At 40.2% G+C, this 15,568-nt stretch overlaps 1 protein-coding gene across 6 annotated transcripts in view; it reads left to right on the top strand.

Annotated features, from left to right (window-relative positions):
• The window catches only part of TENM3 (teneurin transmembrane protein 3), a 322,908-nt gene that overhangs the window by 149,121 nt on the left and 158,219 nt on the right, over window positions 1-15,568 (top strand). The window lies entirely within an intron of this gene.

Here is a 15,568-nt window from a genome sequence, read left to right as displayed (position 1 = left end):
GCATTTTGCTGCTTCTGAAATTTTCACCAGTTGCTTGCTAGTCTGTTTGCCAACCTTGAGGAATGTTCCTTAAGCCCTTTCACCCCAGGCTGACCAAAATAATTTCAGCTGCTCCCACGGCAAGTCAAGTCTTGGCCTTTCAGCAGGAGAAAATAAGGGGGGTTTTGGTAACAAGCAGGACAGAAGCTAACACCGTGGTGTATGTTGAGAGTTGCTCTTGGTAAGACTTTTGCTAAGCAGAAGGGAAATCCAGCATAATCTGTAAATTCATGTTCATTTTACTTTCCCTTCCCTTCCCCTCTGTCTTCCTGCTGTCTCCCCTGTCTCCTCTGTCTGTAGATGTCTGAGATTCCCCCCTTCAGTGTTTATGTTCGATAGAAGTTCTTGCAGTTCCTGCTTCCCGCTGTCAAAGAATTAAATCAATGATATGTACACACTCGTAATCTGGTAGTGCTGGCAGTCATATAATACAGCTAACGATCTTTCTCCCGCTCCACAAGATTAGACTTGTTTTCAGAAGTGCTTCAGCTTGATAACGACAGATACCGTATTTGTGATTGTCGTCATTTAAGTGGGGTTTGTTAGCTTTTCTGCTGGACGAGGAGAAGACCGAAGGTGTTCTGGTAGTGAGCTTCCATCCCTGCAGTCAGCTGCGGGATCGGGCTTTGCATTAATTGAAGGAAAGATGCTTTTATGCAGTATATATATAAATATTGCTTGGAATATCTACTTGATTTTTATGGTTGGTTTCTCATTTTGTACTGTTGGCCTATTGATGGGGAAAAATATGTTCTTTGTAAAACAAGCAAGAGCAGAATTTAATAATTAAGCTAATAATTTCTAAGTTAGCTACAGCGTTCTTCTACTTGATGCGTTGTTGTGTAGATTTTTTTGTATGTGGATCTCTCCAAATCTACCCAAGAAACTAAATATTACTTAATCATGGCCTTTGGTACAGTCTTATTTGAGTACTGCATTTTCTTTACTTAAAATGGTAACACAGCATGTGTAGCACTTTCACAGGAGAAAGGGTGTTTTTTTTCACCAGTTGTTTTTTAATTCCTCCTGATACAGAAGAAGTAACTCCAGTGCCACATTCTGGATGACTTTTGTCCGATGTTTATTTTGGCAGGGGGTGGGGGGTCACTTTTGAGGCATTTAGGAGGAAAAAAGGTACTGGTGGAAAACAATTGTATTATTGAACTGATTTCAGTTCTATTGACTTTATGTGAACAGCAGTTAAATTACCCTCTCTTCAGTCTATGCAAGCATCTGTTTGTTTTACTTTAGTCTGAGTTCGTTTGATAAATGTAGTTTATTGGATGAACTCCCTCAAAATTTAAAGGATCTGGTTATGTATGTAGAACGATATTAATCTAAGCCTTTGGGTTTGATTAGTTTGTTTTGTTGACCAATGGGAATTAGCTTTCATTTGAGAAATTAGCTAAAAGAGAAATAAGAATTACTAAAATCTGTTATCAAATACTAAGCATATGAGAAGAAATGTCTTTGCAGAGGTATTGCTAGCAGCTTTAAAATTTCAGATCAAGTGATGATTGTGTGGACAGTTTGCTGGGATTCATTTCATTTCGCTAAAAGCAGTGTGTTAATAGGTTGTAAAATGCAGGAGGAGATACATTTTCAGAGCATCAGTCCTAACAGTGTTCCTTTACATAGCACCTCTAATTCATTCTGCTTACTGTCCCTCTTCTCCACGGTGCAGCTCAGAATACTGACTGTTCCAGCAGTCGGCCTATTTGTCCACCGGTTTCAGGACAATTTACTAGTTACGCAGGTTTCATAAAGAAGAGCAAACTGGTTTATAAGAAACAGGGGCGTCTGAGTATGTCTGGAGGGAAGAAGAACGTTTTAAGCGAGAGGGAGAGTGAACGAGGAACAGGGAGGACTCTTGAATGTGACTGAGGTGGAGAGGGGGTTTTTTATGTAATAAAGTCTACTTACAAACAATAGAAGTCATGTAAAGTCTGTATTTAAGCATCTTGATAAGCTTCATAATCTTTTTCCACTAAAAATTATAGATTAGTCAGAATTTGAAGGGGAATTTATTGAAATTGGTAGTAGCTTATCTTTCAATGCAGACATGTATTATAATGAGAAACACAGTGCTAAATTCTTGGATTAAGCAGAGACTATGAAGAAAATATATAGTTAAAAGTTAATGCTTAGTACTGACAATGGAGGTGAAGAGCCTGAATTAGAAATTCAGATTTGAGGATTTTTATCCCCTGAATTGGAAACATTGTGGTAGAACCATCAAATGAGAAATAGAGAAAGACGTATTTCACAGCAGCCTTTGTACAGTGTATTTGAACGTTGGAAGTTGTACGAGGTTCTCAGGTCTCTTAACACTTTGTGTTGATAGTTCATCTGATGGGAAAATCTAAAGAATTCAGTAGAATATACAATGGGTTTCAGTTGTTCTTGATCAAGGATCTGCCAGGTGATGCACAATAAGCAAAATTTTGTTCCCGCCACATGCAAGTTGCAGATTGATGGGCTTTTCAGTTCAAAATGGCTAAGCTTTCCTGCAAAAAGAAAGAATTTTGGAATCTAAAGCACAACTCTGAATTTTAATTTGTGAAAGGGAAAAAATAATCCAGTAAGGCTGGTTGAATGATAACATCCAAGAACTCCTCATGTTCAGAGGTCTCATTGTAAGACATCTCATTCTACAGACACCAAACGTTCTTTCTGTGGCATAATTCTTCTATGCACATCATCTGAGGAGTTTCTAATGAGTCATCATCAAGTAATTTGATGGGAGAGCTTATAGAAAAGTGTCTGTCATACAGAAACGATAAATATTTTATCATCCCACAATGTCAAGAAGCCAAAGTCAGAACCTTCTGCTTTTGTACCAGCACCCAAGAGAACACAGGCCAAGTGCTCAGGAGTGGCAGCAGAAATGACCAGATGTGACACACGTGCAAAGCAGAGCTGTGTGTTTTTAGGGTTTGGGTTTTTTTATTAAAATTTAGGCATTCCCTCCAATGTAATCAACAGCAGTTTCGTTCTGATTAGTGGGGAACCGAAGGAGAGGGGAGAAAAGTGCTCAGGGAGAAAGAAATGCAAACATGATGGCGTGAAATTGAATTCTTAAAAGCTGTTTGGGCTTTTTTGGGTGAAGTGTAAATTTGCTTTTTTTCTCTCCGTCATTCTGAGAACTGACAATCCATCTGAATTCCCTGGAAACTCTGTGGGTATCCACACACCTTATTTTCATTGTCGTCTTACACATTGTCTAATGAGATTTTTCTCTCTTGTCTCATAATTTGTGATAAATTAAGCTTTGTCATTGTTGTATCAGTATATACAATTTGTCTTCGGATCTGACACTGATCCTAAGATGTGTTGCTTGAGAATGAATTTAGACCTGCTTGGTTTGAAATAGTCTGTGATAATGAATTAAGAATAATAGATGAAACTAGGAGGAGTTGTGTTGAAGAACATCATGGGGATATGCTATAATCTTGGTTTTATTTAACATTGTCATTAGTTATATGGACGAAGGACTAAAAATGGCACTAATAAAATTTCCTAATGATGCTAAATAGTGAGAGTTCTGAGTGCCAACTGGGGACAAAATGTTAATAGAAAAGGACAAGGAAAGATCATTAATCGTACGGCCAGAAACTAATAAAGTGAAATTAGAACTGAAAAATGTAAGCTGGTCTGAGATGCAGAATATTCAGGAAAAATCTGAGGAGAAATGGTGGTAGAGAATTTTAATCAGACATAAATCTGCAACATGGTCTGACTAACAAGAACATCCACAGAGAGGGAATGACAGACCCGGCATCAATGGAATATCAGTTTGGAATTTGGGCCTCTTGCTTTTTCAAGGTTCCTGTCAAATTCTCATGTTACTTACAGAATTATTGCTGTTACTCATCTGTTCGGATATATTTGGATGAAAACATATAGGAGGTTAGAGGTGTTAATATATGGGAATAGGTAAGAGAATAAAGCTTTGAGTCAGTACATAGTCTAAACGTTAATTAAGCGCTGACAAAGGGAAACCAATAACCCGAGGTGGAATAGAGCATGTTGTGTACCATGCAGAGATACAATTTAAAGCAATAGGCTGAAAATCAGGAAAGATTAGGCACAATATCAGGAAAAACTACCTAACAGTGAACTGTATTAAGATATCTAGGTCTGTCCCAAGGGAAGTGACTGAAGCTCTGTCACTTTGTAACATGAAATTAAAATAAATAATAATGTCAGTCATGCTGCTGAGAATGAACCTACATTCCCTTAGGAGGAGGTGGGCTGAGGGAACCTCCTGGAGCTTTTCTGGTAGTACCTGTGTGCGTTTCGTATCGTGTATACACGAGTTTGTAGCTTATAACAGAGATTATCATACTAAGGTAGGGTGAGTGTGTTTCATTAGCAGTACACGGTGCAATGATTGTTTAAATGTAAAAGACAACTACAATTTGTCCTGTAGCCCAGACTTACTCTGAATTTTTCCACACCTTCCACAATAAATCATTTGCAGAACAGACTCTTTCCTGTCCCACTTGCAGGTCCATTTCACATCCTGCAAAATTCCAAAATAAGGCTGCCTGTTCTCAATGAAAACTCGGGGATCTTCTGGGCATGTGCGTACTCATGGAAATATTTTGTAAGCAAAAATGTTTGATACCCATAAATTCAAAATGCTCGTGATGCTGAGTAGAGGTATTTGATGAGCTTTCTCTAACTATGGAGTAATTTCATGCTATAAAAACACATGCTGATCTTTTTTCTCGGGCCAAGCACTGCTTTATTTGAAGCACCGTGCAGCAGGGCTCGCAGGCTTCATCTCTTACAGGCAAAAATCCGAGAGTGCGGGAAGGCCAATAGCCTTTAGATACAGATCGACAAATTTATCTATTCCACATGCTTGGGGCAAATATAGTTGCTTTAAAAACTTAAAAATTGTCTTGAATGCTAGCCAATTTATTTTTGATCCCTTTTTGATATTTGATTTCCATTTCATGAATCCATCTTTTTATCTTCTTCCTTTGGTTTTTAAGCCAAATTTCTGTCAACATTGTTCCCTTAATGTACAAAAATGTACATTTGTTCAGTTTAATTAACCATTCAGCCTGTTTGCCAAGAGCAAATTACAATTCCCTAATCTCACCCTCACCCCTCCAAAATCAAATTTTGCAAAGTGGTGGGCAATTAGTTCTCATGTCTGATTGTTGTAAGTCATATTTTTCCCTTAAAGATTTTTGTAGTTTTCGATCTCTGTTACTTAATAGAAGAGCCAAGACCAATTATTTCTCCTCAGAGTGTGGCCTTTGTAGCCTTCAAAGAACAGTCTCCCCCACACCTCCTGTATCATTAGCTGCAAAATATCTTTCCAAAGATGATTTCGGCCTCTTCACAAATCAAAGGATTCAGAGTGACAAATTATCCGTCTTCTACTCGAATGCGTGCCAGATGGGACAACCTGCCAACTGTGTATCGTACTGCGGATATGAGCTGATGTAGAGACATTTCCTCCCCTCCTCCCTTCCCCATCAAAGAAAAAAAAAAAAATCGTATTACAAAAAATTGTGTGAGTTAAGAAAAATCTGCGAAGAGAAATTGATTCTGAAATACAGGGGAATATAAAAGCAGAATATAGCTTTATCGAAGGAAGGAAGCTGCTTAAACTGAACCAACCTGTACCTGGCAGTAGAGATGAAGATGAGACTCAAAACCGCCTCCCTTCCCTTCTTGCCGGTGCTTGCACACACGTCGTTCCCTTCGGCTGCCTTGATTGCAGAGCAGAGATTCCTAATTGCAAGATAAGGAGCTGGAATTTAAATTCTGTCATAGTTTGTTCGGGGAAGAACCGCGAAGTCACGATGAGGAAGGAGGATGTACTGCTCTTGTGGGGAAAAGTAGGCTCGAACGAATTTATGGTACAAGTTAATTTGTAATACAGAAGGTAAAGGGAGAAGGAAATAGTCACACAGAGAGTTTATTTTCATTATAAATCACAAAGCTGAGGACTTTATCGAGTTACTGCTTAGGCTGACTTCCAGAGGTATAAACGGTGTGCAAGTGCCCAGGGAGGTCAGGGTCAGACGCAAGTGTCTCACATCATCACGTTAAACTCTGTTAGTGATGATTTTTCCTTATTTTATTTCAGGGAAAGGTCTAATATTTTTAACTCTGTACCACAATAAAATCTGTTTAAAAAACCTTATTTAGGGAGAGAGGACTGAGGATCTTACACGTGATCCCATTTGTTCATCACTCGGTGGCAACAGACTGAACTTACAGTTTTACAAGCCCTTCTTATCAGCTCTAATGCTCACTGAGCCTTGATAGCTTTGAGAAGGCACAAGTTCTTCCGGAAACACAGAATGAGTTGAAGGTTTTGAGGTTTTGATAAAATCTTGATTTTATTTTTTTTTAATTTTTTTTTTTTAATCATCTTGTGGTTTCATAGTCTTTAGGCTGCTCTTGTTTGGGGTTTGTTTTTGTAAAGGGAGAAAAAAAAATGTCGTGTTTTTCCCAGCTGTGAAAGCTTGGACAGTCGTTTAATTTTTTGTTTGTTTTAGCTGAATTAAAATTAGTTTGTGTGGTCATGGTCATTGTAAGGAGCTGGTGCTTTGGAGAGCACCAAATGTCTACCAGCTTGGTACGAAATGTAGAAATTCATTAAGGATACCATGTATTATCCAGTCGTTAATTGACTGTGGATAAGTTTCTTCCTTCATCGGGGACTGAGTCTGTAGTTGCTGTTGAAGAAAGAGAGCTGTGCAAATACATAAAATACCCAATTTATTCCCTAGTTCTGCTGAACCCTGATGATTGCTAGGGCCTGATTCTACGCTTCTTGAGGAAAGCCAGGTTGCTAATGGATTAAATGGAAGTTAATGCAGGGGTCCAGTCACTGTAATGCAACACCACCACATGTTTTATTCTATAGTGTTGAAAAAGTCCCTGTGGCAAAAAAAAAACCAGAGCATTTGACAAAAATTAAAAAAAAAAAAAAAAATAAATCTGTTTTTTCTCCTCTTTGGCTTTTGGCTTCCTCTTGAACTCCGCTCTGGCTTGCTGTAGGTTGGAGGACGATGCTTTAGTGCTTTAAAGTAAACAGGGCTTTTGCAAATTCTGCTGGCAGATGCTTGTCGCAGGCTTCCGTAGAAGAAATACTGAGGATTTTGCGCTTGAGTCACTGAGCGAAAAATAAGTAGAAGTGCATTGGGTGATTGTGAAAACAGAGCTTATCGCAAAGTTGCTTTGAAAAGTAAAAGGCTAAACATTTGGCGCCTTTAATTTAACATCCTTTATCTCTTTAAATATTATCAATGATTTTAAAAGCTTAAGGGCTGTGCTTAAAGTGTAATTTCTCTGCTCTTGTGCATTATACACAAAAGGGTTCTCCATTTAGTATCTCTTTGTGTCTGGAGGTAGCATTGACATGAATTCCTTTGTCACTCACCCATTAGGAGCACACCGGAGTGGTAACCCTCCTCTTTAAGGATGCGGAGATCTGACTGGAAGGCACATCAGCCGTCCTCTCTCATGCAAGGCCGAGGATTCCTATTGTCAGATGCAGTGGGCATGAAAGCAGCAATTTTACAGCACAAAAACTCCAATAACATTTCCCGCGGTTGGTTGGCTGCCGTCGCAAGGCGCCCGGGCACCGCTCCTCCGTCGGGGCTGCTCAAGCACCAGCTCCCCTCGGCCTTTTGCCAGCCGGCGCCCTCCCAAAGAGACAAGTCCTTTAAGGGGGAAAGAATTTTCCTGGGAACTTGCTGTGGGGTAAACAGACCATTCAGGCATAGTTTTATTGCATTACATACTCGGCTATGCAGACTGGAACGTAGCAAAGTAATTGGGAGAATTATTTCAATCGTTAGAATTCTTAGGTATGAGATACGTTCTTGGAGCCAGGAGGAAAAAAATAATATGTAAGGATGTTTCTGTCTGCTAACTTGCTGATGGTTTATTACAAAGGACTAAAAATACTCTCTCCGTGGGAGTTCTGTATGTTTACACTAGTATCCTTGCTACGGTTACAGAAAACTGAATTAATTTACCTCTTTATTGCTATTCTTCTCCTGAAGATAAATCCCATAACAGTTAGCAGCAAGTTACAGAGTAAAGGAACAGTTCTGTGTATGTAACAGGATACTTTGTTGTTGTAAAAAAGAAAAAACCCGGCTCCATTTGGCAATACTTAAGCGCAGGGTACTTGCAAATTAAAAGGAAGTCAGTTGCTGTAAATTCGGCCATCGGTCCAACTCATCTTTGCATTGATACCTACTCTGTTTTGCAGCAATCGGCAGTAAACTTAGCCCATCATTGCCATGAGCTGGAGATGCCAATGAAATATTCTCTAAAATATTATTTTATATGCATTTCCTAAAGCTTTAATTTAACAGTGCAGTACCTATTTGCTCAACGTATAATGGAATTTATTTGTACAAACCCATATGTTACGATGGCTGAATATACAGAAGGCTGACTTGGCTAATGCTGAGCACAAAATATCAACTGCTGCTGTTTGAGTCTTTTAGTTCATTCAGAAAGCTCCAAAGAAGGGTAAAGCTTTCCTTTGATTTTCTTACTAGTAGTTGGTGTAAGGCATCTTGTCGTTCTCTTCATTCTTAAGTCTCCTTTGTGGTGTCCTACAGTGTATCCGGGAAAGGTTTACAATACTGTCTGTGGTATTTCTGGAGTCTCTGGGTTACTCTCTGGCAGCTTGTCCTCTGCTGAGCGGTGAAGGGGCGAGGACAGGGGTGACCTTGCACCCCTCGCTCTGTGTCCAGCAGCAGCGAAAAGGCTTCAGAAAGGCAGCCAAGCGCTTCTGATGAATCGAGCTGTGGAGTCTTTGAATCCGCACAGCAGCTCCATCGGGGTTTTTACAGCTGGGCTCCTGCCGTAATTGCCACTGGGATGAGACGCGCAACGTGGGGCTTTGGAGCTAAGTGCTTACGTTGTTTTACTGGCCAGAAGTATAGGGCATAGCAGGAGCATCAGGCTTCGTGAAATTCACACTTGTGTTTCTTCATGTTCTTCACCCGCTTCCGACGTGCTGCTGGTTTGCCAGCAGGCACTTTAGATGGGGATGATAAAAATGGAAAAGCTGAAAGACAGAGCTTCTTAAAGCAGCGGTATATTAGTAAAGAAGTTGCTTGTCATTATGGCATGTGATAAGTGTCCAAAGATCTGTTTTTCATTACAGTAATTTTTACTGGTACTGAAAAATTAGAAAGAAGCACTTCACCAGTTTAATCTTCTTGATATCAGACTATAAAATAATGGTCAGATAAAAAGTATACACTGATAGAAACAATAATTGGTCCCTTGTAAGCTTCGATTTCCAAGTCCTTTAGATCTTACATGTCTCCAGGTATGCATCATCTTTGGCATATTTACCTGGCTAATTCAAAGATAATACTTCTTTCTCAAGTCTTTATAATGCATTTTTCAAGAGATACAATATAAAGTTGTTACTTATGCCCTGTAATGTGTAGTTCTCAAAATTCACTGCAGTATTTCTCTTCAGATGCCCTTCCTGATCTATTTCCTCGAGGCCTTTTGTCAGTGGCTTGTAATACTGAATATTTTTTCTGTTTGTTTACGGTTTTGTATGAATAACTCGAAATAATTGGCATCAAGAATGCTCCGCAGCATCACGTATGGATCTCTTCCTCGCTCAAGTTGGATTATTTCTTATTTTAATCTAGTCTCCCCTTTAAAAGTCTTTGTTGTCTCCCCTAATTGTAGCAAATTCTGGCTACCGTGTGCCGAAGCCAATAAACCCAAAGGCAGAGAGGGAGGATGGGTTAGATATTTTTAAAACTCCTTTCTAGCTTCCAAAAAAGCCCTCTAGAATAAACTGCTTTGCAAGCCTTGTGGGACAGGAGGCCCCGAGGGACATTCCTGAGCAGGGCGGAGGAATCAGCCAGTGCATTTACATTGTTTGGAGCCTGAAAGGGAAATTCTTCCCTCCCCTATTACAGTTATTTATACTCTTAGCTAGACATTAAAATGACTAGTGGTGTAGAGAAAGTCCAGCGGAATAATAGCTGAGTAAAACAGTACAGCCCACCCGGGTTTATCCAGTTGCTTTATCATTAGTGATACTCAGATTGATCAAAAATTATGTTAAATAAATTTAGCTGGAAGTTTTTTGGATTCAGTCTTGAACTTTGGATGCAGCTTTGCTTCATTATCCTATAATCATAGAATCATTCGGGTTGGAAAAGACCCTTGGGGTCATCGAGTCCAACCATCAACCCTACTCTACAAAGTTTTTCCCTACACCGTATCCCCCAACACCACATCTAAGCGACTCTTAAGCTCATCCAAGGATGGTGACTCAACCCCCTCCCTGGGCAGCCCGTTCCAGTGTCTGATCGCTCTTACTGTGAAGTTCTTCCTAATGTCCAGTCTAAACCTACCCTGTTGCAGCTTGAAGCCGTTCCCTCTTGTTCTATCGCTATTTGCTTGTGAGAAGAGACCAGCACCAACCTCTCTACAGTGTCCTTTCAAGTAGTTACAGAGAGTGATGAGGTCACCCCTCAGCCTCCTCTTCCTCAAACTAAACAGTCCCAGCTCCCTTAATCGTTCTTTGTAAGACTTATGCTTCAGGCCCTTCACCAGCTTCGTTATTATGATCGTGACCACAACAGACCAGATGTTTTTTCCCTTTTGTATGTGAAAAATTCCTTAAGAAGTTTAAAAAGCAAGCTAGTAAAGAATAAAATGCTTCAATTTAAGCATTTGAACCACACATCTCTAGAAGTAAGTACCCTGTAGTTGGGGAAGCTTCCACATCCTTCGTGCCTGCTTTAGCAATGTTGATGGACTTGTCCTGTGTTCTACCCCAGATTTAATCCGGTCTGTTATATCTTAAAGGAGCGGGCAGAGATTAGGAATTTTGCACCTGGAATGTTAAACTAGCAGGTATTTCTGTATGTATTTCGGAGTGATGGATAGGAGGCTGCTTCCGCTAAAAGTTCAAGAAATTTGAAGGCAGAAAGAAAATCAAGAGAACGATTAAAATATTTTTAGGGTTTTTGTGTGTATGGTTAGTATAGAATTTTTCTCTGACATTGATCCAGAAATAATAAAATGTGAATATTAAGCAGTCTATAATCAATGCACTAACCTTTCGTCTTTGTGATGATAGTTAGTGACTCTCAATTTACACAATTCCAAATAAAGGCTTAAATCTTGGCAGAATGAAGTTATAGTTACAGTGTGCATATGTTTCTTGTTCCTGTTACTGTACTGCCATGATTACAACTTAAAATGTATTTAAAGAAATGTGAAAAGAATACTCCCGTGGTTACAAAGACTTGAACAATGTCATGGAATCTGCAGAAGGCCTTTGGGAAAAGCTCTTGAGTTATGAAGTGTGGGAACCTCAGGTTTCAGTGCTCTGCCGCTGCCTCATCGGTGCTGCCCTAGTTCTGTTTGGTTCCCTGGGAAATGGGACGTTGAGAAGCAAGAGGAAAAAAATAGCAGGTCCAGTATTTCCACCACTCAAAAACATGCTCTCTGCTGTCATAAGTATCGGACAGCTTCTGTGCCATGATTTCTGCCTCTGAGAGCAAAGCTCTGCTGCTGTTTTGTAGGTTAATAATCTTAAACTGGCGTGGTGTTTGCATTACACTGTCTGAATTCCCTCCTGAAACAGGAGGGAAAGAAGTTGCCTCTTGCCGTGTCTGTATGTTAGTAGTGACGAGTGGATGGTGGATGGATAGTGACTGGTGAGTGAGAAGCTGGACATGAGCTGGCAATGTGCGCTCACAGCCCAGATAGCCCCCCACATCCTGGGCTGCATCCCCAGCAGCGTGGCCAGCAGGGTGAAGGGGGTGATTCTGCCCCTCTGCTCCGCTCTGGGGAGACCCCACCTGGAGCACTGCCTCCAGCTCTGGGGCCACCAACGTCAGAAGGACATGGACCTGTTGGAGTGGGGCCAGAGGAGGCCACGAAGATGCTCAGAGGGCTGGCCTACTAGAAGCATCTGCAACTGGTTCGGGGACAGTTTTTTCTGATACCACCCCTCATCTTGGAATAACAGGCAGGGAGGTGTTCTTGCTGAGCTCTTTCCGCGCCTAACTGCTGGCAGCCATCTTCAGGCAGAGCAGGGAAGAGGTGAGTGTAGACAAGAAAGCAGAGATTGTCCTGGACTTACCCCCAGCCCTGATGACTCATCTCTCTAATGCTCCTTAAGCAGCCAGAAGCGCTGAGGAACGCCATATAGTCCCATGTGGGATACAACAGACACAAATGGGCACCAGCCTTTTGCTCCCCGAAGTGATCTGTATGCACGAACATTATTTTTTTTTTTTGCCTTTTCCTTCCCATTCTTTGGAGAGATTTTCTTTCTTTCTCTTGTTCCATCTTAGTTTTAATCCTTCTCATCCTTTAAGTGTGCTCTTTTAATTTCCTCCTTTCCCTCTTTTTGCCCCTTCTCCTTTGAAGGCTCCTTTTTCTTATTGATTAAGTCGTTTAACCTTTATTAGACCATACCACGCCACCCCATCCCACTTCCTACTTTCTCTTTTATCCTTTTTTTTTTTTTTCCTCTTTTCTGATGGACTTTTTTCATATCATTCTCTCCTTGTTCAGGCTTCTTACCTCCCCTTCCTCATTGCCTTTGTTGCTCTCTCCATGGGACAGGTAGATCTCATGAAAAGGTGCTTTGTTCAGAATGTATCTGCCTTGGGGCAGCTGTTTAATGAAAAAATCAGCTTTCCATCCCATGCTCCTATCCCTCTGAAGCCCTACGCAATAAATGCCAATTACAGTTTTACATAATTAAAATAACCATGTCATATTTCTTTTTTAGTATTAGTGTCTTCACATTAAAAAAATAGAACGCTATGCAGCGTGTATGTTTTTCGAAACACAAAATAGAAATTATGCTTCTAATCCATATTACAACCCTCATTATCCAGAATTTTCTTTAACCCTTCTTTTCTGTTCTGGGAATATTCCAGCCATCTGTAGAAGGGTCAGCAAAAACACAACCATGAAGTCGAGTTCCTTGATAATTGGGGATGAAAACTAACGTCCTGCCTGCTTCTGATCCCTCTTACGCTCTTGTGGCAGGAAAGCTGTTAGAAGGGATGAAAATTGATCAAAAAAAAAAAAACCCTGGCAGACTTTTCTCTTGATGGCTGCGGTGGTTATTGGGGGAATTTGCAGTCGCAGAGAGGACAATGGGAGATAAAGGTACAGAAAAGTATCAGTCTCAGGTGGTTTTAACAGCGCAGGATAATCTTAACCTTTTGGGTGCTGGGCTACTTGTCCTGCCCCAGGGAACTGAGATATTCCTGGATACCTTAACATCCTTATAAGAGGATTAAAAACAGAAATGAAGGAGATGTTGGCGCTGGTAATGGCACTAATTTCCAGAAATGTGACCACTTTTACTATAGAGAGTAGCTGATTTCAGACTTCTCAGTGAGATGCTCCCACTTAACCTGAAATGCCACAGGCTTTAATGTGTGAGTTTGGTATCAAGTGGCTCTTTATGCTCACTGTGAGAAAGTTAACATCTGGATTTGTGCTTTTCTCCAACCATTTTCTCCATCTCTTTTATTTCCACCTTATACAGTTTCCTATTCCTGCTTGTAATGCACAGTATTGTGCAAATGGCTAGATTAGGTACCTCAAGCTAACTATTGGTATAGAAATGAATGTATTTTAGAAATAAGGATCTTAATTTTTTGCCCTCAGAATTTTGTTAATGTTATCAGGTAATATTTTAAAAGTCAGATTTTTTTTTAATAGACGAAAGTCAGGTTTGGAATTGCAGATTTCTCTGACGAGATGAATGAAAGCAGTTTTCGGAACCGTGTTCTCTGTAGCATTTCCTGCTCAGGTTAGTCCCATTAGAGAAAGTATTTTTGTTCAAGAGGTGACAGGCAGTCAGCAAGTAGGACATACAGCACAAAAAAGACTGGGTTTTGCGTAAGTGGAAGAAGGATCATAATATTAGTGTGGCATCGGGATATGATTGCAATGGCGGTGACACGTTTGTGCCTGCGTGTGAGATGAATGATTAATTGATGGATTATGGATAAAAAAGAATTTAGACGTGCTAGGAAAAGCAATCAGTTTTTTTAACTAGTGCGTGGAAGCTTTTACAAAGAATTACCATGTGTAGATGCACACCGCTGCCGTGGTGGCTCCCACATTGTGTGCAAGTGAGATGACACCTGAGAGTCCTTCTGGAGTGGAGGAGCTACATATCTCCTCTGAGAAAACTCAGTAGTTAATTTTTCCCAGCAACTAATTTACTAGTTGCCCTCCCAGCACCCTGAGTAGTCACCCAGCAGGGTCTGGGTGGGCCTGACGTGCCGTCCATCTGCTCAGGGCTCAGCGTGCCCTCAGACCCATGCCTTTCCAGCGGGACCATTACAGCCCTGCAACCAGCCCTCCAGTTGGGCTGGTGGTCTCCAAAGGACTTGAATGGTCAGAGGGAATCAGCCGCTATCGTAACGCAGAGCAGATGAACCTCTGTGGCACGGATAACCCATCCCAGGATCTCTTCCAGTGCTCCAGTAGCGTGGTTGGGAGCAGTCTACTACTAAAAGATAAAAAATATGGGCAGTGTAGTTCTGGGGCACTCGGGAACGTGGTCAGAAAAAAGTCAGAATTGCTCTTTGAAGCAGATCGCAAAACCAGGGGAGCTGCTGCTTTTATGTCCTAGGACAGAAGTTCCGCTTGGTTGCCTTTGTCCTTCCCTTGTCAGGCTTTTTTCTCCTTTTTTTTTTTTTTTTTCCCCTTAAACATCCTTCACCATTCTTTCTTCAGTATTTTTTTAATTCTCTTGTATGCTCGTAGAAACATCTTTGACATGTCTGAGTGGTTGTCTCTGCACATTTGCCATTGTGCTTTGTTTTTTTCCTTTCCCAGATGTTTGCATTTTTAAGGGATTTTATTGCCTAGAGGCTATTATTTCTCAAAAAAAGAAAAGAAAAAAAGACAGGAGGAGAGGAATATTTAAGTTGTTTTTCTTAAAGCACGAGGAAAATAACTTACCATTTTTTTCATCTTCCGTCATATTTGAGAAACTCGTAAGAATTTTGTTTGTGATTATATTATCTGTTTATCAGTCTAGGAATTTCTCAATCCTATTTCTCAACCATATGTTCTGTACGTCATTATTACATGTATGGTGCAATAAGATACCACGTAACATAACGATGCAAATTACCCAGGGTATATTAAGTTTTACAATCAACCCCACAAATAAATGAAAAAAAAAAAAGAAAATAACCCACAGAGTAGATTTCACATTTAGTATTATAATCCTTCAAATCTGTATACCCCTTTAATTTTTTTAATTACAGATATTTTCTTTTGCTGGTTTCTTACTCAGGATTTAGAAAGGAGATGCACGGACTCTGTAGAAGAAACTACCTTGTAAAAGAAACACCTTACAAGGAATTAATTTCCATTCATTAATACAACACTCTGAACTGATTAATGGGACCAATATAATTGTGTATTTCAGAAGTAATAGCTTGAATTATTTTTTTTCCAAATTGTTCGTATTTTATTGGCTGTTTATTTTCTATTACAT

Source organism: Numenius arquata, chromosome 10 (genome assembly GCF_964106895.1).
Source record: "Numenius arquata chromosome 10, bNumArq3.hap1.1, whole genome shotgun sequence".
Classification (NCBI taxonomy): Eukaryota; Metazoa; Chordata; class Aves; order Charadriiformes; family Scolopacidae; genus Numenius; species Numenius arquata.
The sequence above is the reverse complement of the archived record's forward strand: the minus strand, read 5'-3'. Positions and strand labels throughout refer to the sequence as shown.